Source organism: Myotis lucifugus, unplaced genomic scaffold (assembly GCF_000147115.1).
Source record: "Myotis lucifugus unplaced genomic scaffold, Myoluc2.0 scaffold_272, whole genome shotgun sequence".
Taxonomy (NCBI): domain Eukaryota; kingdom Metazoa; phylum Chordata; class Mammalia; order Chiroptera; family Vespertilionidae; genus Myotis; species Myotis lucifugus.
The window spans coordinates 1,561,236-1,576,034 of NW_005871320.1; the positions used below are offsets into that span (position 1 = coordinate 1,561,236).

At 39.8% G+C, this 14,799-nt stretch overlaps 1 protein-coding gene across 1 annotated transcript in view; it reads left to right on the forward strand.

The window, feature by feature from the left end:
* LOC102418072 (phenylalanine--tRNA ligase, mitochondrial) overlaps window positions 1-14,799 on the forward strand; it is a 159,093-nt gene that overhangs the window by 115,954 nt on the left and 28,340 nt on the right. The gene's annotated exons all lie outside the window — the stretch shown is intronic.

Below are 14,799 nucleotides of genomic sequence, written 5' to 3' on the forward strand. Positions count from 1 at the left end.
ACTTGCCAGCGGGAGCAGACCTAAGTTGCAGTCAAACATCTTTAGCACTGCTGAGGAGGCAGGAGAGGCTTCTACCACCACTGCTGTACTGGCAGCTGTCAGCCTGGCTTGTGGCTGAGCAGAGCCCCCCCACGTGGGAGCGCACTGACCACCAGGGGGCAGCTCCTGCATTGAGCGTCTGGCCCCTGGTGGTCAGTGTGTGTCATAGTGACCAGTCATTCCCAGTCTTTCTGCTGTTAGGGTCAGTTTGCATATTACCCTTTTACTATATAGGATAGAGGCCTGGTGCACGGGTGGGGGCTGGCTGGTTTGCCCTGAAGGGTGTCCTGGATCAGGGTGGGGGTCCCGCTTGGGTGCCTGGCCAGCCTGGGTGAGGGGCTGTTGGCTGTTTGCAGCTGGTCACACCCCCTTCAGGGTGGGGGTCCCCACTGGGGTGCCTGGCCAGTCTGGGTGAGGGGCTGAGGGCTGTTTTCAGGCTGGCCTGCGACTGAAGCTCCCAGCCTCTCCTTTTTTTCTTTTTTTTTTTATTCTGGGATTTATTTACCTTCTATAATTGAAACTATGTTGCCGTCACTGGCGCTCCCAGCTCTGAGGCCTCAGCTGGCTGAAAGCAGGTATCTGGGGTTTGTTTAGCTTCTATAATTGAAACTTTGTTGCTTTTCGAGCTGTTGCTTTCAGAGCTCAGAGCCGGGCCGCAGCAGGCAGGGAACCTTGGCTTCCTCCATCACTGGAGCAAGCAAACCTCCTGCTTGCTTCAGCTGTGTGGCTGCCGGCCGCCATCTTTGTTGGCAGTTAATTTGCATATCTCGCTTATTAGCCAATGGGAAGCATAGCGGAGGTATGGTTAATTACCCTTTTTGTCTTTTATTAGATAGGATAAGGCTGATGGGTATATATTACAGAAAATATGTGCTGTGTGCTCTCATAGTGTTCACACTGAACGTTAGCTCCCTCCAGACTCTTGGGCTGTGTCTTCTGCGCTCTGAAGAGAAGTGCCTTGTTCTTACTTAAGGCATTTCATTTTTTTATATTGGTGGTGGGGGAGTGCCAGTTTTTGAAAAATGTCTTGGTGGACCTGTCTAGGCACAAATACTGCCCATGTCATTTAGATTAATAATAACAATAATAATGACGATGACAATAATAGGGCTAATAATTAACAGTGCCAAAACACTGTGCTAAACACTCTTACAAGGATTTTTTTTTTGTTTTGACCTGTGCCTATGATGTAGGTATTGTTATAATCTTCATGTTGTAGATGAAGGAACCTAGACACAGAAACACAGTGCCAGGTGAAGATCACACAGCTTGGAAGTATTTCAGGCAGTTCTAGCCTGGGCGGTCTGACTTCTGAGCCCACGTTAGAGGTTAGCTCTTTCAAAAGGATAGAAAGAAATAATTTAAATAGTATTTCTGAGACTGTGAAGCCTACAAAAGCTATGGTGTTAAAAAATTGGACTTCTTCCTAGGTGGTATGGCTTTCTGACTCTCTCCTTTCTCTGACTCCCTATCACTTGTTTGTGGTAAAGTCCTAATTGCTACATCATATTCAGTTACATTTTGGGTACCAAAGATCATTTAAAAGCTCAAATTCAGTCTTTCTTTAATTAGTTAATGAATAGGAACTGCCTCGGCAGGCCTCAAAGTTATTCAGCAAGTCTTTTTATATTTGCTTTTATAAATTTGTCTAAGCTTTTCACTTTAAAAAATTATGAATGCCGTATTTCTTTGTTCTTGGAAAGCAAAATTAAAAATTGGAACACATTATGTCCTTGTGGCAGTTTGTTGTTATTACAGCTGTTTCAGGTTTTTTGTATTTTTTTTTTACTCTCCAAAGCAGTTTATTATTTTTTGCTAACATTTCAATTGCACCAGCATCCTAAGGCTGTTACAAGAGAAGTTATCAGTTTAGAATTAGAAATAAAATAACCTTTATGCTTGTAGAATCTGCTGTTATTTCTAACATTTCTAAATTGTTTCTTCTATATTTTATACCATACTGTGGTCCCGATGCACAAAATTTGTGCACTGGCGGGGGGGAGGGGATGTCTCTCAGCCCAGACTGTGCCCTCTCTCAGTCCGGGACCCCTCGGTGGATGTCTGACTGCCAGCTTAGGCCCGATCGCCCTGGGATCGGACAGTCGGACATCCCTCTCACAATCTGGGATCCCTCGCTCCTTACGGCCCACCTGCTCGTTCCTTATTGCTCAGCTTGCTGCTCCTTAGCGGTAGGCTCCTTACCGCTCAGCTCTTTGTTCCTTAGTGCTGCTGTAGAGGCGGGAGAGGCTCTTGCCACCGCTGCTGCGCTCGCCAGCCATGAGCCTGGCTTCTGGCTGAGTGGCTGCTTTCTCTGTGGGAGCACACTGACCAGCAGGGGGCAGCTCCTGCATTGAGTGTCTGCCCCCTGGTGGTCAGTACACATCATAGCTACCTGTCATTCTGGTCATCCCACCATAATGGTCGCTTAGGCTTTTGTTATATAGACTAGAGGCCCAGTGCACTAAATTCATGCACTCAGGGAGTGGTCCCTCAGCCCAGCCTGTGACCTCTCACGGTCTGGGAGCCCTTGGGGGATGTCTGACTGACGGCTTAGGCCCGTTTCCCCCAGGGAGCAGGCCTAAGCTGGCAGTCGGACATTCTTAGTGCTGCTGTGGAGGTGGGAGAGGCTCCCGCCACATCCGCTGCATTCACCAGCCGTGAGCCCCGTTTCTGGCTGAGCACTGCTCCCCCTGTGGGAGCACACTGACCACCAGGGGCAGCTTCTGCATTGAGCGTCTTCCCCCTGGTGGTCAGTGCGCGCCATAGCTACTGGTCGTTCCGCCATTCAATGGATTTGCATCTTAGCCTTTTATTATATGGGATTTGGCCGATCATTTCTTTCACAGCATCTAAAGTAGGGGTTTAGGATTCCTGACATTTTAGTTTAGCTTTATACAACCCTTCTTTGGCACAGTCTCTTTACTAAACATTGCAATTTCCTTTTATAAAGCATTTGTCTCATAACATTGTTTAGATGAATAGTCTGAAGGAGAAATGGATTGTGATCTTCTGCTGTTGACTAGATGTGTCACCATGAGCAAGTTGTGTCTCTTCCCGTTTGTTTAAAAGCAAAAGAAGCTTGTGGTGGTCATTGACATGCATCTCCCAGTGTCCCCTCCAAGGATGGGAGTGCATTCTGCTGATGGGAGTGCAGGTGGCCTCCAGCTGTCTGGTCCTTCGGGAATTGCCTCAGCTGTGAGCAGCCTTCTTGCTAAAGGGCATGCCCTTTCTAGGGTACCCACATCCAAAGACTGGTTGTGGCAGGAATATAAAGGCCCAGCATATTGGCCTAACACTCTACTACCCCATCTTAGGGCAATTCTGATGGGCTGTTTCAACTCCACATCTCTTAAAGTTTTTTGGGCCTGATTGCAGTTCGTGGTCTTCTCCTCTGCCCCACCCTGCTGCCACCCTCTTTCTTCCATAGGTGTTGATTCCCCAAAATAACCTGCCTATCAACCCAACCTCCACAGGGACCTATGTATGATCCCATTCAACCAGAACATTTCTGGGCTCTGTACTGTGAATGTTGTTCTGGTTAGGAGTTCTTCTATATCATTTCATATTTTCCTCTAGACACGAATCCTTGTTAGTATAAATGAAGTGATCGTAAGTTATATAAATTTATAATGACTGTGTTGTACACCTGAAATGAATATAATATTGTATGTCAACTGTCATTGAAAAAAAACACAAATTATAAAAAAACATAAACAAGATGAAAATAAGAATAATAATTAGGCTTATAGTTGTTAGTTCTACTTTGTTCCTAAAATTGACAAATTAAAAAAAATTACTTTAAAACTTTTAAATCAGGTTTTTTGAGCTGTCTGGTGTTTTCTGATTTGGAGAGGTTTGTTGTTCTCAGAGTACTCCTAGAAAGTGAAGTAACTAAGCAGTTGTGTTCAGGCAATGCTGAGTTGCCTCTGCTCACTGTTTCTTGGATTTAGTTCAAGCAGCCTCCACTTTTAGGTAAGAACTGGCTGACACACTCAAGTTCTCTGCAAGTGTCTTGCATTTAGAGAGGCTCACTGAAAATAGGACATCACCTTAGGAATCAGATGATGAGAGACATAACCTTACTTTTCTTTAATTTCTGTTGAATGGAGAAAAGATATACTAGAATTGAACTGTCTGGTCCAGTGGTCGGCAAACTGCGGCTCGTGAGCCACATACGGCTCTTTGGCCCCTTGAGTGTGGCTCTTCCACAAAATACCGACTTCTGCGCATGGGCCACGAAGTTTCAATCGCACTGTATGTGCACGCCCGCACGTGGTATTTTGTGGAAGGGCCACACTCAAGGGGCCAAAGAGCCGCATGTGGCTCGCGAGCTGCAGTTTGTTGACCACTGGTCTGGTCTAAAGAATTGGTATAAGGCAACCTCTTGGGAGAAATCTTGAGACAGCAATGGTTGAATTGAACTGGAATATACTTAAAAAGCTGGGAAAGGGATAGCAGATAGATTTCCTACTAGAGAAATGAGAAGTTGAAATTGTTGGAGGTTTTATGTTAAATGAAACCAAATTATGAGCCTTGACGTACAGTGAAAAAAAGTACTTACAATTTTAGGGGTAATGTATCAAGGCAATTAATTAATGTGCCAGGAACTACACCTTTGCATACTGTTTCTACTTGTATTAGTTTTTCAGGTAACCTGGAAAACATTAAGATTTATGGGAGAGGGAAAGTTCCTTTTCTACTCCTTAGGTTCACTGAAAGCTCAGTTTCTTCATTCATTCCTGTCACTTGTCATCTGGCCTCACTTCTAGCCTTAGCCCTGTCAAAGGCTAATCAAAGCAAGGTTATCTAAACTCTGTTATCAATCACTTTAAGTCCTTTGAACGCTTGACTTGCTCTACTCACTAAAGACCCAACCTTGAATTGATACCCAAATCTACTCTTTCTGCTTTTCTTGTCTGCTCAGATTTTGTAATCATGATCTGCCATCTTAGCCAGGTCTACCTTGGTAGGGACCTTTTTTCTTATCTTTGGTCAGTTCACTGTACAAATCCCTCTCTGTTATTCCAGACCATGAACAGTCTCATCTTTTCTAGTCTCCGTCAGAGGGTAAACTCATCTAATTTCATTACGAAAATTTAGGTGACTGGGTGTCAACTTTGTGCTTGCTTGACCTCTGGATCCCATTCTTCTTGATTCCCATTCCATTATTTTCTCCAGAACCTCATTTCCTTAATTATCAGTTTAGAATATATTTAGACTCATCCCCAAATAAAACAAACGAACAAATGCCATCACTGAACCTCCTTTCCTTCTCTGGAAGCTTGTTTACTTCCTTTTTCTTTTCAGCCACACATTATGACGTGTACCTTTCCATTTCTGCTCAACCCAGGTCAAGTTGATTTTAACCATTTCTGTTGAGGCCACAAATGACTTCCTAATTATAAAATCCAACAAATTGAGAAAAGTGCTTATTATGCTGACCATTTTTAATTTATTTTTTAAGCTTTATTGAATTATAATTGGCTTTCAATAAACTAAACATTTTAAAACTTACAATTTTACTTTGGACATTTATGCAAATGTGATGAAATCATCACAATCAAGGTAATGAACATATACATTACCCTCAAAGTTTCCTTGTGCCCATTTGTTATATCTTTCTACTAAACTAATAAAGCAGTGATCTGCTTTCTCTTACTATAAATTACTCTATATTTTCTAGGTATATGTAAATGGAATCCTACAGTATAGATTCTCTTTCACCTGGCTTTTTTTTTTTTTTTTTTTTACTCAGTATACTTATTTTGAGATTGAACCATTGTATATTCCTACTAGCATTGTGTGAGAGTAGAAATTGCTTGCCATCTTTGCCAATATGGTACGGTTGGTCATTTTAATTGTAGTCATTCAATAGTTGTGTAGTGGTATCTGACTGTGATTTTAACTTACATTTCCTTAATAACTAATGATGCTGAGCATCATGTGCTTATTTGTCATCCATATATGTTCTCTTAGGTGAAGTGCCCAGATCCTTTGCCCATTTAAAAAGTCAGTTTTCCTATTATTGATTTTTGGAATTTTATATGTTCTGGATATAAGTCTTTTATCAGATATGTGATTTGCAAATAGTTTCTTCCATTCAGTGCCCTGTCTTTATTCTCTTAACAGTTTTTCTCAAAGGTCAGAAATTCTTAATTTTGATGAAATATAATAAATTTTTTTTGTTATGAATTATGTTTTTGATGTGATTTCTGAGAAATGTTTCCTAATCAAAGGTGATATTTTTGTACTGATTTCTTCTAGAAGTGTTATAGTTTTCAGTTTTATATTTTAGGTTTGTGATCATTTTGAAAAATTTTATATATGGTATGAAGTATAGATGGAAGTTTTTTTTTTGCATATAGATATCTAGTTGTTCCAGAACCATTTCTTGAAATGACCATCCTTTCTCCACTTAATTGCCTTTGTTGCTTTCTCTAAAATCAATTGAACATATATGTTTGGGTCTATTTTTGTGTTTCTGGTCTCTTTTTGGCTTGTTGAGGTATTTCTTTTAAGTCTTTGGACTTAGACTTTGCCTTTTTGCTCTCTCTCTCTCTCTCTCTCTTCCCCTCCCTCCCTCCCTCCCTCCCTCCCTCCCTCCCTCTCTCTCATAGTTGTCATTGTTATGTGTTAGAAGAACTGGGAGACTGATGGTGCTATCTTGGACTCTTAAGGGCTCTTTGCATGGGAACCTGAATTAGTGTAGTTTTTCATTGTCCGTTCTAGCGAGGGCAACACAGGGCTTTGTTTTCTGACATACCTGGTTTTGAATTCTAACCTTGACATTTACTAGCCATGTTAGCTTAGATTAGATACATAAACTGCTTTAGCCACAGTGCCTTTATTTATAAGATGGGACCAATGATAATTGTTGTGCAGTGTTTTATGTCAGCCTTCCATCGGCTTAAGGATTAAACTAAAGAAGGCATGTAAAATATTTTAGCACAGTGCCATAGTAAATTAACAACAAATGGTGATGGCCTTAGGAATGCAATTTAGAAAGTTTATTTTCCTTCATATTTTTATAAAAAGATGAGGTATATTTTATATTATGATCTGATTTTCGATGACATTCAATTCAAAAATCACCTTGTGAGTATTTTTTAGATGTCAGGTACTGTGCTAGGTTTTTACACACTTTTCTTTACTGAATTGTCTCCAAAACTTGGTGAGGTAAGTATTATTTTTATTTTAAACAAACTCGAGGCAGTGAGAGGTTAAAACACTTGCCTAAAGTCAGTTGGCTAAATGTGGAGGAGCTGGGATTTGATTCTACATCTATGATTGCTGTTCCCATAATTATGCCCAACCACCCAAGTCTCTGTGACCAGATTTGTGGGGTGGAGTGTGAGCCTCCTGTCTACAAGTCTTGTCCATGTAACCATCCTTTGTGAATGGGTTGGAGAGGAAGATGGAGGACCAGAGGGCTTGTAGCCGTGGCTCACACCAGGTCAGGTTGCTGTTAGGTTGTCCCTTTCCACTCGCTATGGAGCCAGGGAGGGATCACTTAATGCTTTGGGCTCCGTACCCAGATTTAGAATGAGAGGCTATTAAATTGTGTTACACTCCATTTTTAAACCCATTGTGAGGTGGAGGAATGATAAGATCCAAACCTTAATCAAAAGGATTCTTATGAGTGGGAGTCCCAGGGCAACAGCCTGAAATAACACTTCGACACACTGGAGAACTAATAACTGTGGCAGCAGTTACACCATCACCAATTGTGAGAGAATTGCTAGCCTTTTATATTGCCCTGATCACTTTGTGTATGTCTTAGCAAGGGAGTCATTGTGGCTGAAATAGTGCTAATATCTTCTACTGTGTGCCATTGAGGTCCTACACCAGAAGATTCTATTACCTTCTTTCCCTCTATGAGAGGGAACAGTGGTGTTTGGCATTAACTTTGTAGTTGGAATGAATTTATTCCATGAAGCAGTCTGTAGTACTGGACTCAAAGTATGTGGCTATGTGGACACATAGGATATATATGACACACTCAAGAGTCACTGTGGTGACATTGGCAAGTTTGTGAGGCCCTAGATGGGTAATGAATTGTTAGTTGTGAATGACTTTGTGCTACTTGTGAGGTGGGCTTTGGAAATGGAATCAATGTGCATAGTCCCACATGGATGCTTCAGGCCTACATGTGCCTCCTCTTCCTCATCACTGCCAACCATGCTGTCGGTCAGTGCCGAAAGCCAGTCCATCCTTGCCGCTTGACACAGTCGCTGCAGGGAAGAAACATCTGCACAGCATATGTTTCAAGGGACCTGGCGTATATGGCATACTGTTCTTAATATGTTTGCTCCCCTACTTAGCGCTATGTGTTTTAACCAAGGTCACCTCTCCAAGAAAGGTTGTTTCCCCAGGTGGGGATTTTTCCCTGGAGTTAGGGATTAACAGGACTAAGGAAGGGAATAAATCAGTAAAACCCCTTAACTAAGTGCCAGGCGGGTAGTTAATCACTTTAACTACGAACAATCACGCTTAAGCTACATAATCTTTACTTAGGATAATCTCCTTCAGTTACTTCCTTGTAGTTTAACAGAACAATAGAGTAGTGACCTTGGAATGGAGATAACAAATGCCCTAACCTTTGGAATAGAATGGATAGGATTAAAATCAACTGATATAAATACAAATGTAACAGGAGAATAAAGACAGAACCTGACTAGAGAACCTGGCTAGGCTGCTGATCAACTGAACGCTATCTCCGTGTCATTTCTTCTTTGCCAACTCCATCCACACCTTTGGGAACCCCTGGACCTGCTGGGGTTGGACCCCAACAGGTCAGTCCAGAAGACACCCATTTCCTGGGCTAGGGGAGAGACAGGAGATACAAGCAGATAGCAAGGGTGAGGAAGACGGCAGGAATCTGGGGATCTTGTCTGTGGGTGCTCCATTATTGCATTAGCTACCAGAGAACTGGGTGGTCAAGCTGGGTGGTCTTTTATCAACTGAGCCCTGAATTTTCACCTGGGACCTAGTTTGGCTTTCTCATTAATTACTTGTGTGGCCTTGGCCCCCTTGATGATAGGAGTAGCAAAATTCTACAGCTCCTATAGAGGACAATTTGGCAATATTTGTTAAAATTATAAAAGCATTTACTCTTTGACCCAACAGGCTAGTTTGTTACAGCGTCATTTTTCATAGCAAAATACTTGTGTATAGTCCAAATATACACAAGTAAGTGACTTCTAATATATACATGTCATGGCCACTTGATGGAACACCATGCAGGAGTCCAAACATGAATGAGGAGATGCTGTATGTATTCAGCTGGAGAGGCCTCCAGAACTTGTCATTAAGTGAAAAAAAAGCATGGTGCAGAATAATGTGCAGAGGATGCTGTCTTTTATCTAAGAAAGGGTGGAAAACCAAGATACATGTTGGCATTTGCTATTTGCTTACATCTGGCAATAAAAAGGAAACTCGAGAAGTTTACCCTTAAAGGTCCAGAAGAAGAAGGATGGGACAGGACAGGGATGTGAGACTTCTCACTGATGCCTGTTATCATACAGTGACATGTATCCTTGGCAGAAAGCAGGAGCAGCAGTACTGACATCAGGGCTACATTCTACTCTCTCTGATACCACTAGAGGGAAAACCTTTTGAAAAATGAATGTATATTTGTATAGTCAATTTAAATTTTTTTCTGCTTCAGTGGAGAGTAGCCTTGGTAGGATATCTAAAAATTACTGGTGTATGCTCTAGTTTGGACCATTAACCTTTCACAATTTAGCTTCTGACACCTTTGGGAGGCAGTTCTGTTAGCAAAGTTCCATCTTTAAATATAAGGGACATGGGAAACAGAGGAAGACTAATGAGTCAGTGAGTCAGGGAAATGAAATGTTGTATTATGTTTATATGAGACCTATGGAGGTAAGATGTAATGACATCTATTTAATATTTACAATATGTCCGAGTGCTTATGTCTGGCAACATTGCATAGGAGTCAGGGAGTGGTGGGAAGAGCCGCTCCTCCCCACCCCATACACACACTCAGACATAACCCTGCACTCAGACATACCCTCGATTGGTCTTGCCAAGAATCAAGAAGTCGAGAGGCTGGTGCACAGAGCTGACAAGATGAAGTGCTGCCCCCTGGCTTTCTGTGGCAGGTAAGGGCAGGTAGCATCCTGCCAAAGTTGAGAGAATTAGAGTTCCCGCTGCACCTCTTCCATTTGGGCTCACATTACTATCCTGAAGAAATTTTTACTAATCATTTCTGAGGTCCCAACTGAGGGAATGCTTTTTGTGGGTTTTCCTCATTCTTGAACAAACTCAGCATCCTCATTCAGGAGAGAAAGCAGAAACAGTACCTAAAACTCCAACAAGGATCTCTGCCTCTGAGCTCCTGCGGGTCCTTTGCACCAAACTACTGGGTGGAATAGCTGTCATTGTACCCAGTGGGGGTATGAGACATCAGGGGCTCAGATAGGTTAATTAATCCATCCATGATTTTATAGGCAAAAAGGTAGAAATCTGAGACTTCAATTCTAAGGTGCTCTTCTACTTGGTTCTAGGCTCTTGGATGTAATCTCACAGAGTTCTAAGGCAATTTTTAAAAAGCTCTGAGCTTCATTTGTGAATATGGTTTAATAAATTATTATGTCCAAACCAAAAAAAAAAAAAGAAAGAAAGCACTTTGGCATTATTTTTCATTAGATATATATAATACATGTGCATTTCGTTTTCCTTTATCACCTCAATAGGAGGTTAGTCTAATGCATAATGAATCTATATTATTTGGACATGTTTATAAAAAATACAAAGTTTTTAGTGGATTTTTTTTTCATTGACTCCTGATACTTGAAATGTGAAATAAGCCATAGTCAATAGGGTTTTGAACTGATTATTCAGTATCACATCTTTTAATACAAGATACATGTCAAGATGCTTTTTAACCTGATATAATAATTCTTACTGTAATTTTGAGGTTCGAGGGATAAAACAAGATGTAAGTGTATTTCTTGGATAATATAAAAATATTCATGACCAGTGATTTAAAAAAATTACTGTTAGTGTAACTGAAATTATTAGAATGTATAAAAGAATATGGTCTTTGGAAAAAAATTGCACATTAATATAACTTAGTTTGAAATAATAACCATTTATGTTTGAAGTGGATCCATAGGCTTCTTGAAAAATGGGATTTTGTTCTTTTTGACTTTTACCTGTTTATGTGAAAGAAGCAGAATTGAAGAACTGAAGATGTCTTTAAAGTAGTAGAACAAATAAAATGATTGGTCTGTGAATTTGACGTTCTTTGCAGGGTCATATAGATTTAAAAAGGAAACTTTTAGTGAAGGATCTGAGGAAGTAAAATGGATTAAAAACGTCCCAGGTATATTAGACAAAATTTTTGACAATTTGTGTTTCCTCTCTCACTTTCTGTGATATGATCAATTAATATTAATCATTTTTGTGGATTCTGAAAAACTTTGGCTAACTTCCTTGCCTTTTCCTGCTTTGCTGGGTGTATTTTTCAGTGCGTGGAACAATTAACCTTTCATTGCTACTGAGAAAGCCACTGGTAGGCTAGTAGAGCAAGAAGAAACCAAGGGCTGTGTTGACTGAGGTATTTTTTAAAAATATTTTTTTAAAATTAATTTCAGAGATGAAAGGAGAGAGAGAGAGAGAGATGGAAACATCAACGATGAAAGAATCATGCCCCCTCCTGGGGATTGAGCCCACAAACCTGGGCATGTGCCCTGACTGGACTGGAAATCTGACCTCCTGGTTTATAGGTCGATGTTCTACCACTGAGTTACTCCAGCTGGGCAGTGGCTGAGGTCTTGACCCAAAGAAGAGCGAGGGTTGATGCAACCAACATGTGGAAAATCTATCTTAAGAATTTATTCAGTAGAGGGGGTGGGTGGAGGTGGAAGAGAGCATAGAAGGGATAAATGATAATGGGAAAAATAAAATAAAATAAACTACAATAAATTAAAAGAAAATAATTTATTCAACACTAAACATTTTTACTCCAAAGTTATAATTTTATCTAGTTTTAGAAGTGGTGAAATAAAAGCCCTTCAGCAAAAGAAGGTTTCTAGAGAAAGGACGAGATCATCACATCACTTTTCACTTCTACCTTGTATGTTGATGACACCATCAGTACCAACAGCTCAGATGCGTCCTGTCTCTAGGGAGGCTCAGTTCCCCATAGACTTCATGGAGTAGGGATTTAGTTTGGTCTTAATAAACACTGATAATAGGATCACTTTAATCAACACTTGTATTTTGAGGGCTTATTAATCTCTTAATTTTTTTTTCTCTAAGGGAAACTTAAGATTTTATGGGTGTGATATAAAGCTATAAAAAATATGCTATTTATTTAGACTGTCCAAAGGAATAAAATAAGGGCATATAAATAAAATTTATTTGTGTTCACCTCAGGTACATAGGTGACATTTAATTATATGATGATGAAATCATCATGTTAACCCTTCTTTCTTTTGGTAAAATTTGAGCTAAGTATACAAAGCCACGTACCCAAATTAATTTTTTTTAATTGTTTTCAGAAGGTGATTTGTGCTTATCTACCAAGAGTTCCAAAAAGAATGACAAAAATTGTTTTTCCTGACAGGCCTTCGGAGTTATATAACCCAATGCTTCACACATTTCTGTTTGCCAGCAGAATTGTCTCTGGAGCTTTTTAATAAGAATATTGGGCCCAGCCATTGTCACTGAGTGGTTTAATATCGACCCATACACCAAGAGGTCATGGGTTCAATTTCTGGTCAGGATTGCCGGCTTGTTCCCCAGTATGGAGTGTGCAGAGGACAGCTGATAGATGTTTCCCATCGATGTTTCTCTCTCTCTCCTCCCTTCTCTCTCCAAAATTAATAAAAAATGTATAAAAAATAAAAGTATGTTAAGAAAGGAAATCTTTGAGAAAAAAAAAAGAATATTGGTAGGGGATTATTTGTCCCGAAGATGGACAATCACACAGGTATACAAACACCTTCTTCCCAGAATTCAATTGGGAATAAGCAGTTGGTCTGCATATAGGAGCGTCTGTATAGAAAAGTCTGGACTGCTCAGGGGATTTGTAGACATTTTCCCAATGGCCTGCACTAGGACCAGCTTTTTTTCCCAGTTAGAAAAAATGTTGGCAAAATCTGCTCCGTAATGAAAAGAAATGAGCTATTGATATGTACAGCAACCTAGGTGAATCTTAAGATAATTATATTGGGTGAACAAAGCCAGATAAAAAAGAGTATATTCTATATGATTCCACTTTTCTCCTCTATAGTGACAGAAAAGAGATCAGTGGTTGCTGGGGAAAGTGGGGGTGAGGAGAAAAGAAAGGTAGGGGCGATGGGCAGATAGAATTACAAAAGGACATGAGGAAACTTTTGGGGGTGATGGATATATGTTCATTGTATTTATTGTGATGACAGTTTCATGGATGTTTACATATGTCAACATATGTCAAATTATACACAATATGTGCAGTTTAATATTTGTCTATTATACTACATGTATAATAAAGGGGGAAATATTGTATTACTATTCTAAACAGAAGTCAGTTATTCACTTGCCTCAGATAGCAGGGACCTAGAAAATAAATACATCTAAAACAGAACAATGAAAGGAAAATCTACCTTCTTCTATGTAATTCGGGGCATAGGAAAGATCCCCTTGTCTCATAATTCCCTTCTCATTGGATTTTCAATTCTTGAAATATCTTTTTTGATGGGCGGGGGAATGTTTTAATTGTCAAGAGTAGGAGTTTTGGAGTCAGGCAGACCTGGGTTTAGCTTAGTCATTTGCTAGCTGTGTACCTTTGGGCAAGACACTGACCTTTCTAATAGTTTTTCTCTCTATTTATGAAATAAGATGATAGAAGTAGGCATAGTAAATGCTCAATAAATGGAAGCAAGTTTTGTTATTATTTTTATTTATTTCACATTCTGATTCCCACTAGGTTTTAAATGCAAATATTCTTGGATGAGAAAAGACAGTGTTTTCAATTCACAGAGGGGCGTGTTACCATGGAGAAACATAATCAGGAATGTTGCCTCAAAGAAGAGAAAGATCATGACCCAGAGTGAAAGGAGCATAGGGTCTGACTCTAGGCCAGTGACGGCGAACCTTTTGAGCTCGGTGTGTCAGCATTTTGAAAAACCCTAACTTAACTCTGGTGCCGTGTCACATATAGAAATTTTTTTGATATTTGCAACCATAGTAAAACAAAGACTTATGTTTTTGATATTTATTTTATATATTTAAATGCCATTTAACAAAAATGAGTTCGCATGTCACCTCTGACACGCGTGTCATAGGTTCGCCATCACTGCTCTAGAACATAGGTGATTTGCCCACTTTTGTGTGTGTTTTTCACATTGGGCTTCTTCTCATCTGATTTCTCTGCTTTTAGTAATCTCTGTGCTTTGCAGGCTTTGCTTTGAATTCATTAGTCTTTCCCTTTGTTAGATAATATCATTGTTATAAGTACCATATTTATGATTGCTTATTGAGAAATTCATTCTGCCATTGAGCATGTACTTTGTTTCTTTAGAAGTAGGTTTAGCAGTCATCTGTAAAAAAAAGTTTTGACTTTTTAAATGTTTTACTTAAATTCAGCTGATCTTATTTTAACTTTTATTAGCTCATAAACTTTAATTTAAAAATTATGAAAATGAAAATTAATTGGGTTATTCTAAATTGGCCATGTTGTTGATATGCAAGTTTGAAGGGCAATACAGTAAAATATTTTTACTTTAACTCTGAAAAGATGCCATTTAC